We start from the raw sequence: 18321 nt of genomic DNA, 5'->3' as shown, positions 1-18321 counted from the left end.
CTCTTGGGCCAGGGATGATAGAAAGACAGTAATGATCAAAGTGGAGGGTTGGTGGAAGCACTACTAAAATATTTTTTATTGTGTACCAGATCAAGAGCCGATTCGAGTGGCATCTACCCCAGAATAGTTTAGAACAGTGGTCTCAGATTTAAACTGAATGCGGGCCAAATGCACGATCTGAAAGCATGTTCCAATTTTTTAAAAAAATAATGAGAGAGAATTTATATGCTTTTGTGCATTTATATATACATAATAAATAAAGAAATACAAGGTAAATAGCAGTTCAAAACCTAATCTAATGCCATATTCAAATCGGAATAAACACATGCAACCAACAAAATACCAGATGCACAGTCGCAAACAGCAAGTAAAAGAGGACAAAACCAAAAATGAAATAAGAAATGTACATCTTTTGCTGCATCATCATCAGTGGTTTGGTGCAACAAAGAAGTAAATAAATCAGCCTGTTTTTGAATAAGTAAAGACAAAAATTAAAGTTTAAAACTTAAAATAAACTTAAAAAAATTACCCTTATTATTATCAGTCGAACCGTTACAAGCCGAATCAAACTGTAAAGACATTAGGATTTTTTATGGTGAGAGACGTGAAAAATGAGCAATACCCTCGTCGGGACTCGAACCTTTGACCTCTCGAATACGCGCCGAGTGTGCTGGCCATTACACCACGAAGGCATGCCAAGAAGACGAGAGCAATACCTTATATAATCCCCCTTTTAAAGGGCGACTGGGGATTAGGAGACCCAATCGCCAAATCCTGGTGGTGGAGAAGCATCATCCACAGCCTTTTTAATTTCATTCGTAACTGTAGAGACATTAGGATATTTAGAAGCAGGAGAGGTGAAGAATGAGCAATGCCCTCGCCGGGACTCAAACCTTGGACATCTCGAATACGCACCGAGTGTACTGTCCATTACACCACGAAGGCATATTAAGAAGGCGGGAGAAATACCTTATAAAGCAATGTAAAAGTTGAAAAAATACAGCATCAAGACATTAAACAAATTTTAAAATGATTAAAAACATTAATTTGGGCAGACCGATTCCAAAACAAAAGAAAAAAAAATATGCCAGTATAATCAATCAATACATGAAAAAATAAAACATATGTAAATTTTGAAATTGTATAGGTCGGGGTCAGATTAAAAAAAGAATTATACCATCAAAATTATAAACAAGTAAAAAGCTTAAAAATCCCATAAGCTCTCTTCTAGAAATGGTGGCAAAAAGTTATAAAATGGCGCTCAAATGTTCCTGAAAAAATATGGAAAGTGCATTCAGGATTAGTTTTTGGCAAATTAATGCTGAGTTTCAGGTTATAAAATTCTTCCAAAATTAATGATCCAGGTGGCTTGATATTATATGAAAGTGAACCAACAGATCTTGTTCATAATGATTTGGAGTGGTATGGTTAGTGGATAAAGAAGATTTAAATTCTTGTGATACAGTTTCGTTTGACTGACATGGAATATGTCAAGAAAATGAATCTTTAGGTTAATGTCCTAGTTAATCTAAATCAGAACTCTAATTCTCTTGCTTTAGATCGTATTTTTGCTATTAGTAATAACTATATGTTCGCGTATTAAATTTTGTTTGCAGGTTATAGTTTATTGTTAAAGAAGAAATATTGTTTGGTCTTCAATGACTAATATTCATTAAAAGGTGTGGAATCACCGTGAGTCATTCTGTATGAGTCATTCTCAAGCATGAGTTGATAATTACGTGAAAACGAAAGCAAAGTAATGAATAACGATTCGCTAGGTTGGCATCTTGGATATAAGTTTCTGTAAGATGTGGAAGTGCCCAGTGAATAAGCCAGTATATTTCGATAACTGATGAAATGGCGACTGTAGCCGAGGTTTTAGTTATAAAAAATCTGTAAAATAACAAAAAAGGTTTTCGTTAAGTGGAGGAGTTTTATTTAATGCCGAAGTGAAATTGAAGAGCCAGGATACTCCATGCTTTTTAGTTCCTAATACGGAAATTCATTATACCTTTAGACTGGATTTAAAATTACGCTTTAAAAGTCTGTAAGGAAAGTAGCATTAAGGTAACGGCCAAATTTATTTCCTAACTCTATTTCAAGTGTAACGATCTCATTGAACTTATCTGCGAAACATGGAAGCTTTAATGAAATTTATGAAAACACGTGCTGTAACTCTAAATTTAATTTATACAAAGCTGAAGTGACTGTAATTGCACAGTGGCAAAATGAAATTATGCTCCTGAAAATTAATTAAAAAGAAGAAAATTCTTGATGAACTGGACTTAAAGATTGATGCTCTAATTACTGGAGAAGTCTTAAGAGGATGAAATAAATTCTTCTGAAGAATATAACGAAACATTTATTTATCATAAAGTAAAAGCAGCCAATTGCTTAAAGTAAGGTAACCATACTTTTAAAAATTTTCGGTCCCTGTCCCGATTTTTTATAACTCGTTTTTTGGTCCCGAATTTATAGCAATTGTCTAGCAACCGCCCCGAAAATCAGTAGTGTGAGAACGAAAAAGTTTGAATGCCTATATTTATTTAAGTAACGTAGATTGCAAACTGAGAATACAAGCGAAAGTTAAAAGACGCGCGCCATACCGGCCGTATAAACAGGAGAATCCCCATCTAGCGTTTACTTAGAAAAATTGTAGAGGGGGTGTTCTTATTTAAAAATTTAAAAAGTTAAAAATCTGTCATGTTCTATTGTTTTGCTACTATTAAAATTTCATTAAAATTTCCAAAATTTTAACTACTTAGACTACTGTAAATTATGCATATATTTGGAATAACTATATATTCTGCAATTAACGTATTAATATTATTTTCTTTTGAAAATTAAAAGACTTAATTTTTCGAAGCACAATAGTATTCACTTCGGAAATATTTACTAAAAACTCAATTACTCAGGCGTAGTAGAAGTATTTAATTGTTAATTTACGTTATGAAACAATAAATTTGGTATTTCAATAAACTAAAACTAACCTGCTATCAGAATGGTATTTAAAATTTAATTTCCAAACGATTCATGTAGCAAATAAAATCTCCTGAAGTATTTAAATTTATACATATCGTAATTCATCTCAAACTTATCAGCTTATCACTAATTAATAAATAAGAACAGATGTTTCATTTTTATTCTACACTAAGGTTTTAAAACTTTAAAGCCTCTGTCATTAAAATGCCTATATTTATTTAAGTAAAAAAAACTTTAAAGATCTTTGATATTCTGATGTATTTTATTTATATTCTTATATTTTACTTAATCTTATGCTTTAATTAATCTTTCTATTTATATTGTTATATTTTAATCGAGTGATGGTTTGAGCATTGAAAATATTTTTGTTCACTTTTAACTATCATTATTTGCTTATTTAATTAGTAAATAGCAAACCTTAGAACGTTCATTATGCTAGTTCTAAAATTTTGCTTTATTCCTAAAAATTAATGACTTTTTTTTAGCATTTTAAACCATCTAAATCGAATTATAGGTTCTAGAACTTACCTCATAATTTTCTGCGCCAGACATATAATATAGGAAGCCCCCCCGAAAAAAATTGGAAGCTGATGATTTTTCTTTTTTTTTTCTGTTTCAAGGAGCGCATCAACCGAATTGGTCGTAGCGGGCAGAAAACCGGAGAAAGGCGGGCGAATTGCAGCAACTGGTGCTTTTCGCGCGCTTCATGACGTCACAATGACGCGCATCACGAGCAATATAAAAGCGCGTCGTTTTGGAACGCCCAAGAATTTTAGACAACAATTTCTCCAATAGATCTGCAGATACACACGGTCACCGACTACAGCAAAGCCTGCAATTAGACCCGGAGAAATTCGTTCCTGACAAAGCTATCTAATCCTTCCGTAGAATCGTTCCTTCTCCTTGTGAGTACTACCTAGGTTTCAAATGCACTTTTGTTTTGGGGCTCAAATTGCATTTAAATTTATGTTAAGCATTTAATACTTTCAAATGTTGCACGAAATTTAAAATATGCATGCAAAGAATATTTCATTGCCACCTTTTTTTCATAATTAATCATTCGTAAAAATGCAAATTATAAATTATGTTTGTCTTTTCTAAGGTGTAAAGCATGTTATTTTCTCAGTTTTTCTAACGAAAGTTCATATTTTATATGTAAATTACACCTGCACCTATAATTTTGAGATTCCAGTGAGTAATATTTTACAAACAAATCAACCAACCAACAAACAAAAATATACAGAATTAAAAAATTAGATAAAATCTTTGGAATTTTCTTTTGTTTGAAACAAAATATGAAATATATCCCCATTCTTTACTTTTCAGAAATCTTACAGGCAAAGATTTAAATTGTTTGTATGATTCACGGAGTTAGGAAATCTGTAGAGAATTTTCACACTTGTTACTTTACCTATAAGAATTTGAAGAAATATATTTTTTCAGAGCTGTCTTAAACTTTAGTAACTTAATAAGGTATTTCTAGATTAATATATAATTATTGTACCAATAATGATATTGGTCGTTCAGAAAAGATATAATATATCGATATGCATATATATATATATATATATATATATTTAATCATGGGAAAATATTTAAATAACTATAAAGTTACTTAATAACTACTGATGTTACAGAAGCATTTTAGTAAAATTCTTGAAATTAATGCGAACAATTAATTTTTTACATGATATTTCTTTTACATTAAATAATAATATAATTATTTCAGTTTTAGTGCAGAGAGTATTAATATATTCTAAGTACAGTATTTGAATACTTACTGATGTTTTTTGAACACATTATTTCATAATAGCACTAGCAAAATTGCATGCAATTCGATAATTTGAAAATGGCTATATTAGCTCAAATGGATACTTGTTTTATATAATACGTATTTAACGAACTATTAATCAGACATACCTAAAGATTTAATAAAGCATAATTATTTTACACTTCAAAAAAAGTTGTAGATTTTATTAAGAAGTCACAAAACATTTCTTAAGCGTTACTAAATAAAAATGCTAATAATGTTCCTATAAAAATTTAGGATATTCATTCTGCGTAATATTTATATATTAAGAAGCACTGTATTTTACAAGAAATAAAGCGTATGTTGAAAATATTGCATTTAATATTATAATATGGATAGATATATTCATAGAAGACAATGAAATCAGAAGACGTGCAAAGATAGAAAAAGATATCTAAAATGCAAAAGCAAGAAAATTTACAGCAAAATGACTTTCATAAATTTTTATGAATCCATCTTATGTTAATTTAAGAAATGCTACGGTATTTGCTTAAAAATATTAACTAAACTTACATTATTGCTGTCTGTCTAATTCATGAATTGTTTGCTACATTCGCTTTCTAAGGTTTTGTGCTTTATTAAAAGGAGGCATAATTTATGAAATTAATGTATGGAAATTGCTGTGGAGATGTAACTTGAATTTTCTCAAAATCAAGCGCCCATCGAACATTTAAATTTTTTGTCAATGTGAAGATTTTACAGATTTATCATTTTCGCATGGAATTGGCAATATCTATCTGTTAGCAAAACAAATATTGTTTACGTATAGAGTGCATAAATATGTATTAATGTAATCTCATTTTCCTCTTTTACTCTTGTTTACACATGCAAAACACAAAATATTTTATTTAATAATGACATAGCACATAAGAGGAGTCGGGCTTTCCTATATCGACAACATTAAATTGGCCATTTCAAATGTACCTCTTCTCAGAATTTACTGCAGATACATATTTGAAATTTTTTATGTAATTAAAATACACCTTTCTAATCATACGGAAACGGGCTTTTGAAAAATTTTGAGTTTTAGAGTACGTAGTTTACAGAATATTGAATTAGGCATAGTAAAATGTAGCACTTTTTTCACAAGAAAAAAAAAAATTCTAAAACTTTTTTTTCTTACTTTATCACAGAAAGCTAATTTTAGTAAACATTAGGAAACATAATAAATAAGGCATAAGAAAATTTCATACCTGTGAGCAGTAGTTCCAGAGAAAAGGTACATCGAGTATAAAAAAAATCACATTTGGAGAAAAACGCAGTTTTATGTAAAAATACTTATTTATCAAAACATCTGATGATAAATTAAAACTAGACTTTTTACAGTTCTAATTTTCATAGAGATTAAACTATGGTATTTTTAGAAAAATGTAAATACAAAGAATTTGAAAATGCAAAAACCCAAAATCACCATTTTTTGGAGATTTTTGGCCATTTGGAGATTCCATTACTCTTTTAAGAGTGTGCGTGAAAGAAGACTACTGAAAAATAATTTCATAATGCGTCAGCCAATAATAATATCAGTTTCCAAATCAGAACTTAAAATTAGCCCATAAAAATAAAGCTTAACTGAAATCAAATAAGTTTAAACCAAACTTTCATTTTAGAGAAGTGACATTCCTGCTGTCGCTTGCTGACCTGCCAACATGCCAACTCATATCTCTCTTTTATCAAACGTATTGTCAATAACGATGTAAAAATGAGATCGAGAACGGGCATGCAAGTTGCCCCCTTCGCGCTGTGTAATTAAAGTTAAATTTGCTTCTCAAGAGTTGTCCAGGTATGAAATGTGTTCAATCGGTTATGAATGATGCCTTTATGTTTTATGCCATCAATTTCTAAAACATTGCATTTACATACACAAAGTAAGAAGGAAATTATTGCACAAATTAGCTATGAATATATTTCAATATTTAAGAAATATCAACACTTAAGTAAGAATTTCAGTTTTAAATAACATGTTAGGAAAGCGAAATTACTATGATTGAAACTGCGAAATTACTATGTAAATTAAAAATTGCACGAAATCATAAGGTTTTAATGGATAGTTGCAAATGTATATCCGCTTGAAAATACTGATGGAAGCTAACGAAGTGTTTCCTTCTACTCGTTGGAAAACTAACCCCCTCAGTGCAAAAATTACTGATCCCAGGCATTGCAAAATGGAAGAGTTTGTCGATCAAGACAGATATCAGGTCTGTGGCATGGGGGCACTCTAAATATGCTGCAAGCCGGAAGTCTTCTCGAGAAGCTTGTGGTAGGGAAGAGGGGAGGGAGAACTTCGAATCCGTTTCTCTGTCATGCTCTCCATCTGAAATGGGGTCAGAACAGAGCAAAGTCGTACTATCACTTGCATGGTACTGAAGCCTGTTGCCAACGACAGACACAATCTTGCATTCCTTGCCACTATAAATTTCGTAGAGTTATTCTGATGTTACTGTCAGACAGGTGAGATAAGTAACAACAGCAACAAGATTTTTTCTAAAAATGCTGTTAGTAGAAAATATAGATAACAGATAGTGATAAAAATAGATATACGATTTTATGGACTAGATAGGCTTGTTGCAGTGACTGTAGAAGAGCAATTAAAAATGCGCGAATAAGGCCATATTGAGAAATGTGTTAAGTATATTATACTATTACATGATGCCAATGTGTTAAACAAAGAATTACATTTTTCAGGTGATAAAAATTTGAAAACTGAAAATCTCCGTAAAGATTATTATCGTTTTAATTAAGTGCTATTTTAATCAGCACATTTTAAGAATATATGAGGATTAGTAATATTTCTGTCAAGATCTCTTCCAGATTACCTGTGCTTTATTCTCAAAATAAATTAAAAATTCAGTTTGTTCAGACGTTTTTCAAAATCACGTATATTATAAGTAAAACATTCAGAAATATTTATGAAATTTCTATACATTTTTGCAAAGAATCTGTAGCAAAATAAGTCTGAAGTCAACGATTGCTATTTACGAATATTTTAGATATTTTGCATACTAGCACAATCATATTCTTCAACGTCGAAACTTTAAGTTCAAAATGTAGTAAAAGTGATATAAATATTACTACTGTCTTGCAATTAGATTAGTATTGTCATATTTTAAAACTTATATTTGCAGTACTGTACAGTCTCAGTCATTCTCTAGTTAGCCAAAGTGCCGCGTTAGCCCAGATGAATTTATAATGCGCCGTTTATTTATAATTCACAAAAGCTTTGCTATTAATGCGACATAAACCGCACGAAAAATTCACACTGAATTTCTCAATCTAAGGTAAAGAAACGCAATTTTTTTACATCGGTGTATTTAATTATGGCAAAGCACACTAGGGCTATCTGCCTAAGAGGAGGGATGCTTTCGTGGAGGACTTTCTAAGGGAAACTGGCTCGTATACACGTTACACATGGGGAAAACCGCGAAAACGCCCATACAGCCAGCCCGTTCGCGGGATTCGAACCTCGGACCGAACTACTACTGTTCAGCGACTTTACTGCTCGGCCGCTGGTGGGCCTTTTTTTTAACATCGAATAATTGACAAAATTAAAAAAACAAATCATTACATTACATTATTAAAAAAAAACATTTACATTACGTCCAAAGCGGCACATTTTGAACATTTTGTGCGTCACCTTTATTTATTAATATGTTCTTCGCATTTAAACCATAAAATTCAATTCAACAGCAATATCGCAAAAAAATTTTAAAATGAGCATATCTTTAGAATTTTCGATACACAGTCTCGCACGCTGGATATAAAAATGTTTTTTCCCTGTACAGTGTTGCCATTGCTCGCTTTGAAATCATTTTGTTAATAAAAAATTCTTTAATGTCTGACAAAGTATGAAATAGATAATAAAACAAATTTCAAATTCCAAATTAGGGCTTCTAAAAGCCCATATTCAGTGGAGGATTACGTTATTCAAAATTGGATGGCTCTAGGTACCATTGTTTTATCACAATGCGAGAAGCATGCATACATTTATGCAGGTTCTTCATTATTTAATATCTTTAAATATAACACAGGGCGATAATATTTCGTGACAAGAATTTGAAAAGTGAAACGGACATTTAAAGTTTTCGACGCAAAATGCCAAAACGAAATGAATAGCCCTTCAGAGATAACGCCTTTTGAGTTAAAAATCCAGGTAACACACAGTACAATGAACAAAATACAGGTAAGACAACCCATTTACCTAGAGTGTGATATTGAGAAGATTAGAGAGTGTTATGGAAAAGAAGGAAAGCAAAAAATTATAAAATTAAAAATACATAATAGGACTACTTTAAGAGAGCTCAGAATAATAAATGCTTCATAAAAGACATATTTTTGTGAAATTTTATCATCTTTTTAAATTTAATATTACACAAATGATTTTTGCTCACACACAACTAGTTAAACTGAGAATGCATCTAAAATTGCTGTAAATATGAGTTGTGCAAAAAATGGTGAACTACAAGGATATATATATGAATGTGCATTTTTTTTTGCTTTTACATAACATTAAATTTTCAAAATTAAAAAAGAGTTAAATAGGATATTGCAATGTACAAATTAGTGAATTGTTTTGTAACTGTAATTTTTAGAGGTGGGACGTATCTTAAACGTTCTAGCATTTGAATATGAATATCGAAAAAAGTTCTGGAAGCACTCTATACAAAAACTTAAAAATCAACTTTATTTAAAATTAAATATTTTTATCCAAAGCAAAACTGATATCTGTGCTTTGTTAAAAAGATAAAAATAAAAGTATTCAAATCAAATTTAGTGAAATTTAAGAGACTGGTTAATATAGTTTAGAAGTGCATGATTTAAAGCTTAAACACTGAGGCTCATTTTCCTCCCATATTGGTAAACACATTTGAGTAATAGTTCAAATGTTTTGCAGTTTTTCAGACTATATCTAGAATAAAGCAAATAAAAAGGGGTGGGGCAGATTGTTTTAAAGGATAACAATATAATAAAGGGTAAACATTAAACGCGAAATGCTAAATTTTTCCAGAACACTAAGAATTAGCAGGTTGTTTATTTTAAGAGTTCATAAAAATATTAAATACTCATTTTTTAGAACAATCTAAAATAACACAGGCCATGGTAGGAAGCATTAGAAGCATTCACGACCGTTTAATGATACATTATCGATGCTTAGAACTATCGAAACAATTTGAGAATTTCCAAGGAAACGTAATGCACTGATTACTAAAAAACGATGACAGATTTAGCTAAATAACGTACAGAAATAATGTGGCATTCAAGGGGCTCCATAAAGTGATATTGATAATCCAAGTGAAATCGCGGCAGTTGTAAAAGTTATTTTTCATGGACACGTCCTTTGGATGCTGATAAAAAGTAGTCTTTCCAAAATTTTGAATTTAAAACATTTAAGTTTCTTTTAGATTAGGATGAGAAAGATTCAAATGCTGAAAAAGGCGCGAAGATTCTAACTCTCAAATCTAGACTTATAGATTCGTAAGATTTGAGTATTCGAGCATAATATTTTCAGCAATTTTTATTCTAATGTGCGTGGCTATTCATTTTATCTGAGTTTATAGCTATTCAAGGTAGCAAAAGTTTACATTATCTAAGATATCGCTGTATATCTGCTACTCAAGGATTATCATATTTATCCAAATAACATGATTCTGATGGTAATAAGTTGTGCGTCACACTGAAGAAATTTATGCCTTGAATACTTTACTTATTTATTTAAGAATATTCCCTGTATATTTTTTATGTACTTTCAGTATATTATCTCATTAACTGAACTGTGAATAACCAAAAGTTGTTGTTTTGACCTGAGGCTATTATGTAATTTTCAGCGAATAAATTGCATTTATGCAAGGCATAATCTGTCAGCCACAGAATATTTCCCGAATTAAAGAAAAAAGCTCTAATTCGAGAAGCTTCTTGGTAATAAAGGCCGAACCCACGTAATTTTCAAGCTTTATTTTAGAGTAGATTTAATCAAGAAATTTTGTTTCTAAAAGCTTAAATGAAAAATACCATATATTTCACAGAAAAATATTTTGAAGAAAAACTTTATAAAAAACTTCCAAAATATTTACGGCTTTGAATTTCACTTATTAGTAATATATAATTATTAGAGCCTAAAACTAATTTTGCGTTACAATATTTTAAAGTAACTGAAACGGTATTAAGTTATTTGTTACTTTATTTTTTCAGTGTCAAGTGAGTAATTGTACATTTAATAAAAAGGAATTTAGATTTTCTGTGTCAAAATAATTTAATAGAGTGATACTGTAATAATTTTAATCCGTGGTAAAAGAAATTGATGACATATGTCTTACGTACTTCTATTGTGTAGCGGCCAACACATCGAACCCGTTATATGGAGATCATGTGTTCTGCTTTGTGGAAAACTTTTCTATAAAACTACCCAAAAAGCACTCTAAGTCTGGAGTAGATTTTAAAACACTATCGATTTCAAGGGTAGTTGCATTATCTAAGATAAAAAAGCAAAAGTTTACATTATCTAAGATATCGCTGTATTTCTGCTACTCAAGGATTATCATATTTATCCAAATAACATGATTCTGATGGTAATAAGTTGTGCGTCACACTGAAGAAATTTATGCCTTGAATACTTTACTTATTTATTTAAGAATATTCCCTGTATATTTTTTATGTACTTTCAGCATATTATCTCATTAACTGAACTGTGAATAACCAAAAGTTGTTGTTTTGACCTGAGGCTATTATGTAATTTTCAGCGAATAAATTGCATTTATGCAAGGCATAATCTGTCAGCCACAGAATATTTCCCGAATTAAAGAAAAAAGCTCTAATTCGAGAAGCTTCTTGGTAATAAAGGCCGAACCCACGTAATTTTCAAGCTTTATTTTAGAGTAGATTTAATCAGGAAATTTTGTTTCTAAAAGCTTAAATGAAAAATACCATATATTTCACAGAAAAATAATTTGAAGAAAAACTTTATAAAAAACTTCCAAAATATTTACGGCTTTGAATTTCACTTATTAGTAATATATAATTATTAGAGCCTAAAACTAATTTTGCGTTACAATATTTTAAAGTAACTGAAACGGTATTAAGTTATTTGTTACTTTATTTTTTCAGTGTCAAGTGAGTAATTGTACATTTAATAAAAAGGAATTTAGATTTTCTGTGTCAAAATAATTTAATAGAGTGATACTGTAATAATTTTAATCCGTGGTAAAAGAAATTGATGACATATGTCTTACGTACTTCTATTGTGTAGCGGCCAACACATCGAACCCGTTATATGGAGATCATGTGTTCTGCTTTGTGGAAAACTTTTCTATAAAACTACCCAAAAAGCACTCTAAGTCTGGAGTAGATTTTAAAACACTATCGATTTCAAGGGTAGTTGCATTATCTAAGATAAAAAAGCAAAAGTTTACATTATCTAAGATATCGCTGTATTTCTGCTACTCAAGGATTATCATATTTATCCAAATAACATGATTCTGATGGTAATAAGTTGTGCGTCACACTGAAGAAATTTATGCCTTGAATACTTTACTTATTTATTTAAGAATATTCCCTGTATATTTTTTATGTACTTTCAGCATATTATCTCATTAACTGAACTGTGAATAACCAAAAGTTGTTGTTTTGACCTGAGGCTATTATGTAATTTTCAGCGAATAAATTGCATTTATGCAAGGCATAATCTGTCAGCCACAGAATATTTCCCGAATTAAAGAAAAAAGCTCTAATTCGAGAAGCTTCTTGGTAATAAAGGCCGAACCCACGTAATTTTCAAGCTTTATTTTAGAGTAGATTTAATCAGGAAATTTTGTTTCTAAAAGCTTAAATGAAAAATACCATATATTTCACAGAAAAATAATTTGAAGAAAAACTTTATAAAAAACTTCCAAAATATTTACGGCTTTGAATTTCACTTATTAGTAATATATAATTATTAGAGCCTAAAACTAATTTTGCGTTACAATATTTTAAAGTAACTGAAACGGTATTAAGTTATTTGTTACTTTATTTTTTCGGTGTCAAGTGAGTAATTGTAGATTTAATAAAAAGGAATTTAGATTTTCTGTGTCAAAATAATTTAATAGAGTGATACTGTAATAATTTTAATCCGTGGTAAAAGAAATTGATGACATATGTCTTACGTACTTCTATTGTGTAGCGGCCAACACATCGAACCCGTTATATGGAGATCATGTGTTCTGCTTTGTGGAAAACTTTTGTATAAAATTACCCAAAAAAGCACTCTAATCCTGGAGTAGATTTTAAAGAAAACACTATCGATTTCAAGGGTAGTGGTTCCCAGCGGCCTTTTTTTCGGGAGTAAAGGATTTTTTTAAAATTTACTTTTGTATACTTATTTTTTCGTTAACGTTATTAATTCTTTATCCCGAATAACTGAGTATTATAAGTAAAAGGAAAGGAAACTCATTTCTAAGCTATCATAAATCTCTATTTGAAAGTGAAACATTTCAATATAGAAGTGAAAATTTTTTTTTTTTGGGGGGGGAAGGATCTTTAAATAGTTACAGTAAAACCAGCGGTTTTTAAGGTGATCAGACATTGGTCCTCTTGTTCAGAGAGCAAAACGTTTTGCTAATTTTAAATTAATTTTAATGTTGTGATAAATAACTTAAACCAATTTTCTTTTTTAAATTTCCCTTTTAACGTTTTCGCATAATTGTTTTAAAACCTATTATAATTATAGAGTTTAATGCATTTGTTTCATTTATAATTTTCTTTAGAAATTCTATAATTTTTTTTCTAGCTTTTCTGTATAATCTATTTGTAAATTAAGTATTAAAATGATGGACTATTCCAGAGCTTCTTAAACGTTTTTCAATCGCGACCGCTTTTTATCACTGAGAATTTTTCGCGACCCCCAGGACCCCATAATATTTACGAAAATTTTGTGGGACCCCATAAGCATTGCGCAAATCCGACACACGCGTGTGTGAAACTGTCAATTTTTTCACTTGTACTGTAATATACTATTGCAGTTTTAGGTCATTAAATTTAATTTCTTATTTTAAGACATAGAACAGTGTGAAAATTTTAAATAAGTAACAGACGAAATGACAGCGTCACGTGCTGCAGGTGCCGCAAATCCCCTGAGGTCGCTACCCATAGTTTAAGAAACGCTGAACTACTCAATTATAAACTGCCATTAATAATAAATAAATAAATAAAACCAATGTATATTTCGAGAAAATCGGTGCCAAACTTCTCTTCTGCGATTGCTGAAAGTGTTATCTTTTACAAAGAAAGCAAAAATATTCTGAGATACAACACACTTCTTTAATTTGAATATAAAAGTACAGGAAATAAATAAATAAAGAACTGTCTACGTCAGATCATCTCAAGATGGATCCTAAAGAATCTTAATCTTAAAGAATCTATTAATCTTAAAGGATCTGTTAAGCTTAAAGAAATTCTGCAGCATTTCTTTAAGATTAACAAAAATCTATAATTAAAATTACACGTAATTTAAATTAAAAATATTTTTTCACATCATATAACAGAAATATTCCTACATAATTTAAACTTAAAAAATTTTATATTTTTCCTCACATTGTAAAGTCTTTTAGAATTTCTTAAAAGCAGCTATGAGCATCAGATAAGCTTTCACCAGCAGTGGAATTCTAGACCTCCTGACTCTTAGCTGGACGCGCTTCCAGTTACACTACGAAGGCACACGGTAAGGAAGAAGACAATTCCTTACAACGTGAATGATTGTTTTTCTTTTCAAATTTAAAATATTTATGCTGTAGTTTAAATTTCTGAGATCCGTCCTTCTTTGATGTCTTTTCCACAGTTTGGCTATGGTCAGGCTTATTTGATATTCACACATCTCTGTAAGGAAGAATGAAAAATTAAAATCCTATCCAATGATGATAACTAATAATAAAAGAACTCTATGTCTCTTCACTTGCGAAATATAGAATATGCTGAGCAAAGTAATGCTTTCATCCAGATATAAACGAATTGGTATATAGCCCGTTATGCTTTGAATTTTTAACGTGCGTAAGCAACTCTGATATTTATCTAATTCAACTTATGCATTTGTTTAAAAATGATTTTGTTCTCTGGTCAATGTGTGATCTTATTCGCTGATCTTGCAAACAGTTATTCTTAACAGCATTTTCTTCTCTACATAATTGATTTTATCATGAGATATCGTTTACCACTGGCAACGCTAATGCTGATCTAATACAATGCTTTATTTTTGTATCTTAAAATTGATTAAATTTACGATGATTCATTATAAGGTGGTTTACAATATCCCCCTCCTTCCTTGAGAAATGCTAAATTTACTTTGACACAACATTATCATTGCAATCAGGTACTAGCGAAAATTTCAAATGTTGGTAAATAGCAACTGAATGAATTGATTTATCAAATGATTTTTAAGTTAAAAAATTAAATACTTTCGGACTTGACTGCTTTGATTTCAGAGAACGAGTCTTTTGTGCAAACCGAGGCTCTACCTATACATATAGGTACATAAGTAAATAAAGTTCGTTGAATCAATAAGGAAAAGTCTGATAATCAGATGATTTACTACTACGGCATATTAAATTATGCACATTTTTCCGTATACTTCATTTAAACTTATTTCCTCGAATTATTTTAACTTAATCAACCAATCAATAAAAGCGAGTTGAAAATGACATCAAAAATTGTAAATTTTAAAATTAAATCTCAAGGTCAATGTTTGACGAACTTCTTTCAATTTCTTTTAATTATATTTTTTCATAACGCGTATAAAACGTTTTCAAACATAAGTACAGGAATCTAGAGACTTTATATTAAAAGTTAGATTTTGTTATTTGTCTAAAATTAATTAAAAAAATTGACGTTGCTAGAACGTGAATATTTTTGTTAATTAAAACACTTGTGTATTTGGAAGTATATGACCACGACGACTAATTGCGATCTAAAGGCAGGTTAAGGACTTTTAAGCCAGTTAAGAATGACATATATATCTTTTTGGCACTGCTGATTTCAACAAAAAAGGAGGTGCACAACTAGATGCTATAGCAGTTTCATATACAAAATTTCAACGGTATACGGCTAATTGTTTTTGAGTTATGAGACGTACATACGTACGTACATCATGAAAACATTCCTTTTGAACTTCTTCCAAATCCATTTTACAATTTGTTACAGAAATAAGAGTCTTCTATTCTGAGCTTATACAGACGTCACATATATAAATTGTCGCCCAAATGGATTTGGGTGCAGTCAAAATGGATGTTTCCGTTGAAATATGATACTCGAAAGTTTTTCGAGATTGCAACACTTCCTTTACTTTGTATTATCAGGTTCAATGTTTCTTCTAACTTTCTTCGGAAACATACAATGACCTGACTAGAACAGAGAGCTTACTAAAGCTATGTTCACTAATTGTAGTAAGTGGACAGGATACAGACGAAGGGTATACAAAACCCTTTATTTTTTTCTTTATATACAATGACTTCCGTACTTCGGAATACAATGACCCTCCACTCGGGGTCTAACTTAAAAGATATCAAAATAAAACTAAACTCTAATTTAACTTTAGAATAAGATTGGCCTTATAATAACAGAAAGCGTATGTAGCACAGAGACTGTGAACACTACAATACGTTTAATTTATCAAGAGGATTAAAACCTCTGGCCTGGAAGGCAAAGTAGCAACTGCGTAACTTCTAAGGTAAGCGGCCTGCTTCGAACTCACGGCTTCCTCTCTTCTGCTTGGCAAAAAGGCCACACTTAAATACTTGGCGTTCGCCAGACAACTTTGCATAAACTCCTTCACGCTTATAATTCTGGCCGGAAGTAGAAAATAAGAAGTGATAGTAAAGATTTAAAATAAAATAAACGTTAGTAAAACTTAAGATCCTTACATACTTCCCGCCAGAGTTAATTAGTTTGAAACTGAGGTCTAAAACGACCTTGTTGAAAACTTTTAGCTCTAGAAACTAACGCGAGGCCAACCTTTAACAAAAAATGCTTCGCTAGAAACTAGAAAAATTTAAAAGAAAGAAATTTGTTACAATAGCAGCTCCCGGAATATACAACAATCTTTTTTCTTTTTCATCTGTACTGCATCAAAACAGGAGCTTTATTCAATTCTGGTTCCTTCCAGAGATCTGGAAGGAAAACTAGTTTAATGAAATGTTACAGAATGACATTGTAAATAACATATAGAATATACTTTTCTTAACATTCTTATTTCATTCATGACTATTTTAATTATCTCTCCCCGTGCTCTCTGACATGTGTTGTAAAAACACCAAACACGAATGTGTTTCTGTCTATGTGTTCAACACTTCCTCCTACAATCAAAACACTAATGTGTTAAAATTCAACATACGAGACCTCTTAACACACCCTAATTTCAACTCTAGACCCTGAGGTACTATTCTGAAAGTGGCTAACTCTAAAGTGTAGCGTCAGAGAGCCTAACTACATCATTCAACCTTTAACACATATTCACCATGATTTAATCTTTACAGTCACACGAATAACAAATTTTTTTAACATTACTTTCACTTTTACCATATCACGTTATTTCTAAACATTCAAAATAACAGTTCACATGTATACAAGAACATATCAAGATGCCGTTAATTTTACACATTTGAAAACATACATTAGTAGTACATTGTTAACTTCTATTCTTTTCAAAGCAAGTGCCAATTCTTTCTACATTGAAATAATAGTACATTTCAAAAAGTCTTTCAGACTAAAACTTCTTTCTTGTTAGAATGTTTTAAATAAAATTTATACAATAACTTTTTACAATATTTAAGTCTTTATACAACGCTATTATACATCAACTTTAGTTTTACGCGCGAGTAATTGAAAAACATAATAAGAAAATCGGTCACAACTCATTTCTCGCCCTTTTGGCGATAAAGGTAGACCTCGCATGAGGTAAAACTTCTTCAAATCTGCCACTTGCAGTAAGAATGAAAGATTAACTTAAGTTTGTAAAGTAACACAAAATTTTACTTATCTTTGTAATATTCAGACATCCTTTTCTGGGCCCAGTCTTTAAAGGTGCTGCAAACCGTAGCTTGGTTGATCCTCCTTCTTGTACGGGCTCGCCCTTCAGTGCTTTCCTCTGGAAGCTTCCGTTTTTCACCACTACGGCCACCCTTGAACATCTTCCTTCTGTCCTCTGCTTGTGGTCTTGGCCGTTTGAAGGCAGCTGGTCTTGGTGGAACCGGGAAACTTCTGTCGTGATCCTGCTTGGACCTCGTTGTTGGCCGTTCAAATTTTTCTTGTACTTTTTCCTCCGCCGCTGATGGCCCTTCCGCAGTTCGGCGACTTTTGCTGCGGAGAGTTCTGTCGGATGAGTCAATCTTCCGTTTCACAGCCGGGTTATAGTTGCCGTCCTTTCTCCCGGTCTTTTCCACATACGTCGTCCTTCTCCCTTCTTCATTCTGGGGGTGTTCGTGAACTCTGTTTTTTGGACGGTGGAACGACTTCTTTTTCTTTGTACCTTCAATTTTTCCGCGGGGCAATTTTCTTTTCACTTGCTTCTGTCTCTC

The 18321-nt window shown here is 31.1% G+C and overlaps 1 protein-coding gene across 1 annotated transcript in view; it reads left to right on the top strand.

Annotated features, from left to right (window-relative positions):
- Positions 1–3729: 3729 nt before the first annotated feature.
- Positions 3730–18321, top strand: part of LOC118197847 (diuretic hormone class 2-like) — a 216126-nt gene continuing 201534 nt past the window's right edge. The window contains exon 1 of the mRNA XM_085816374.1: positions 3730–3887. The gene's annotated coding sequence lies outside the window, so the exon portion shown is untranslated. The remainder of the gene's footprint in view (positions 3888–18321) is intronic.

The sequence above is a fragment of the Stegodyphus dumicola genome, chromosome 5 (genome assembly GCF_044657685.1).
Source record: "Stegodyphus dumicola isolate Sdum_Otavi_A_Nest chromosome 5, ASM4465768v1".
In the NCBI taxonomy this organism is placed as follows: Eukaryota; Metazoa; Arthropoda; class Arachnida; order Araneae; family Eresidae; genus Stegodyphus; species Stegodyphus dumicola.
This window is presented reverse-complemented; position numbering and strand designations above follow the sequence as displayed.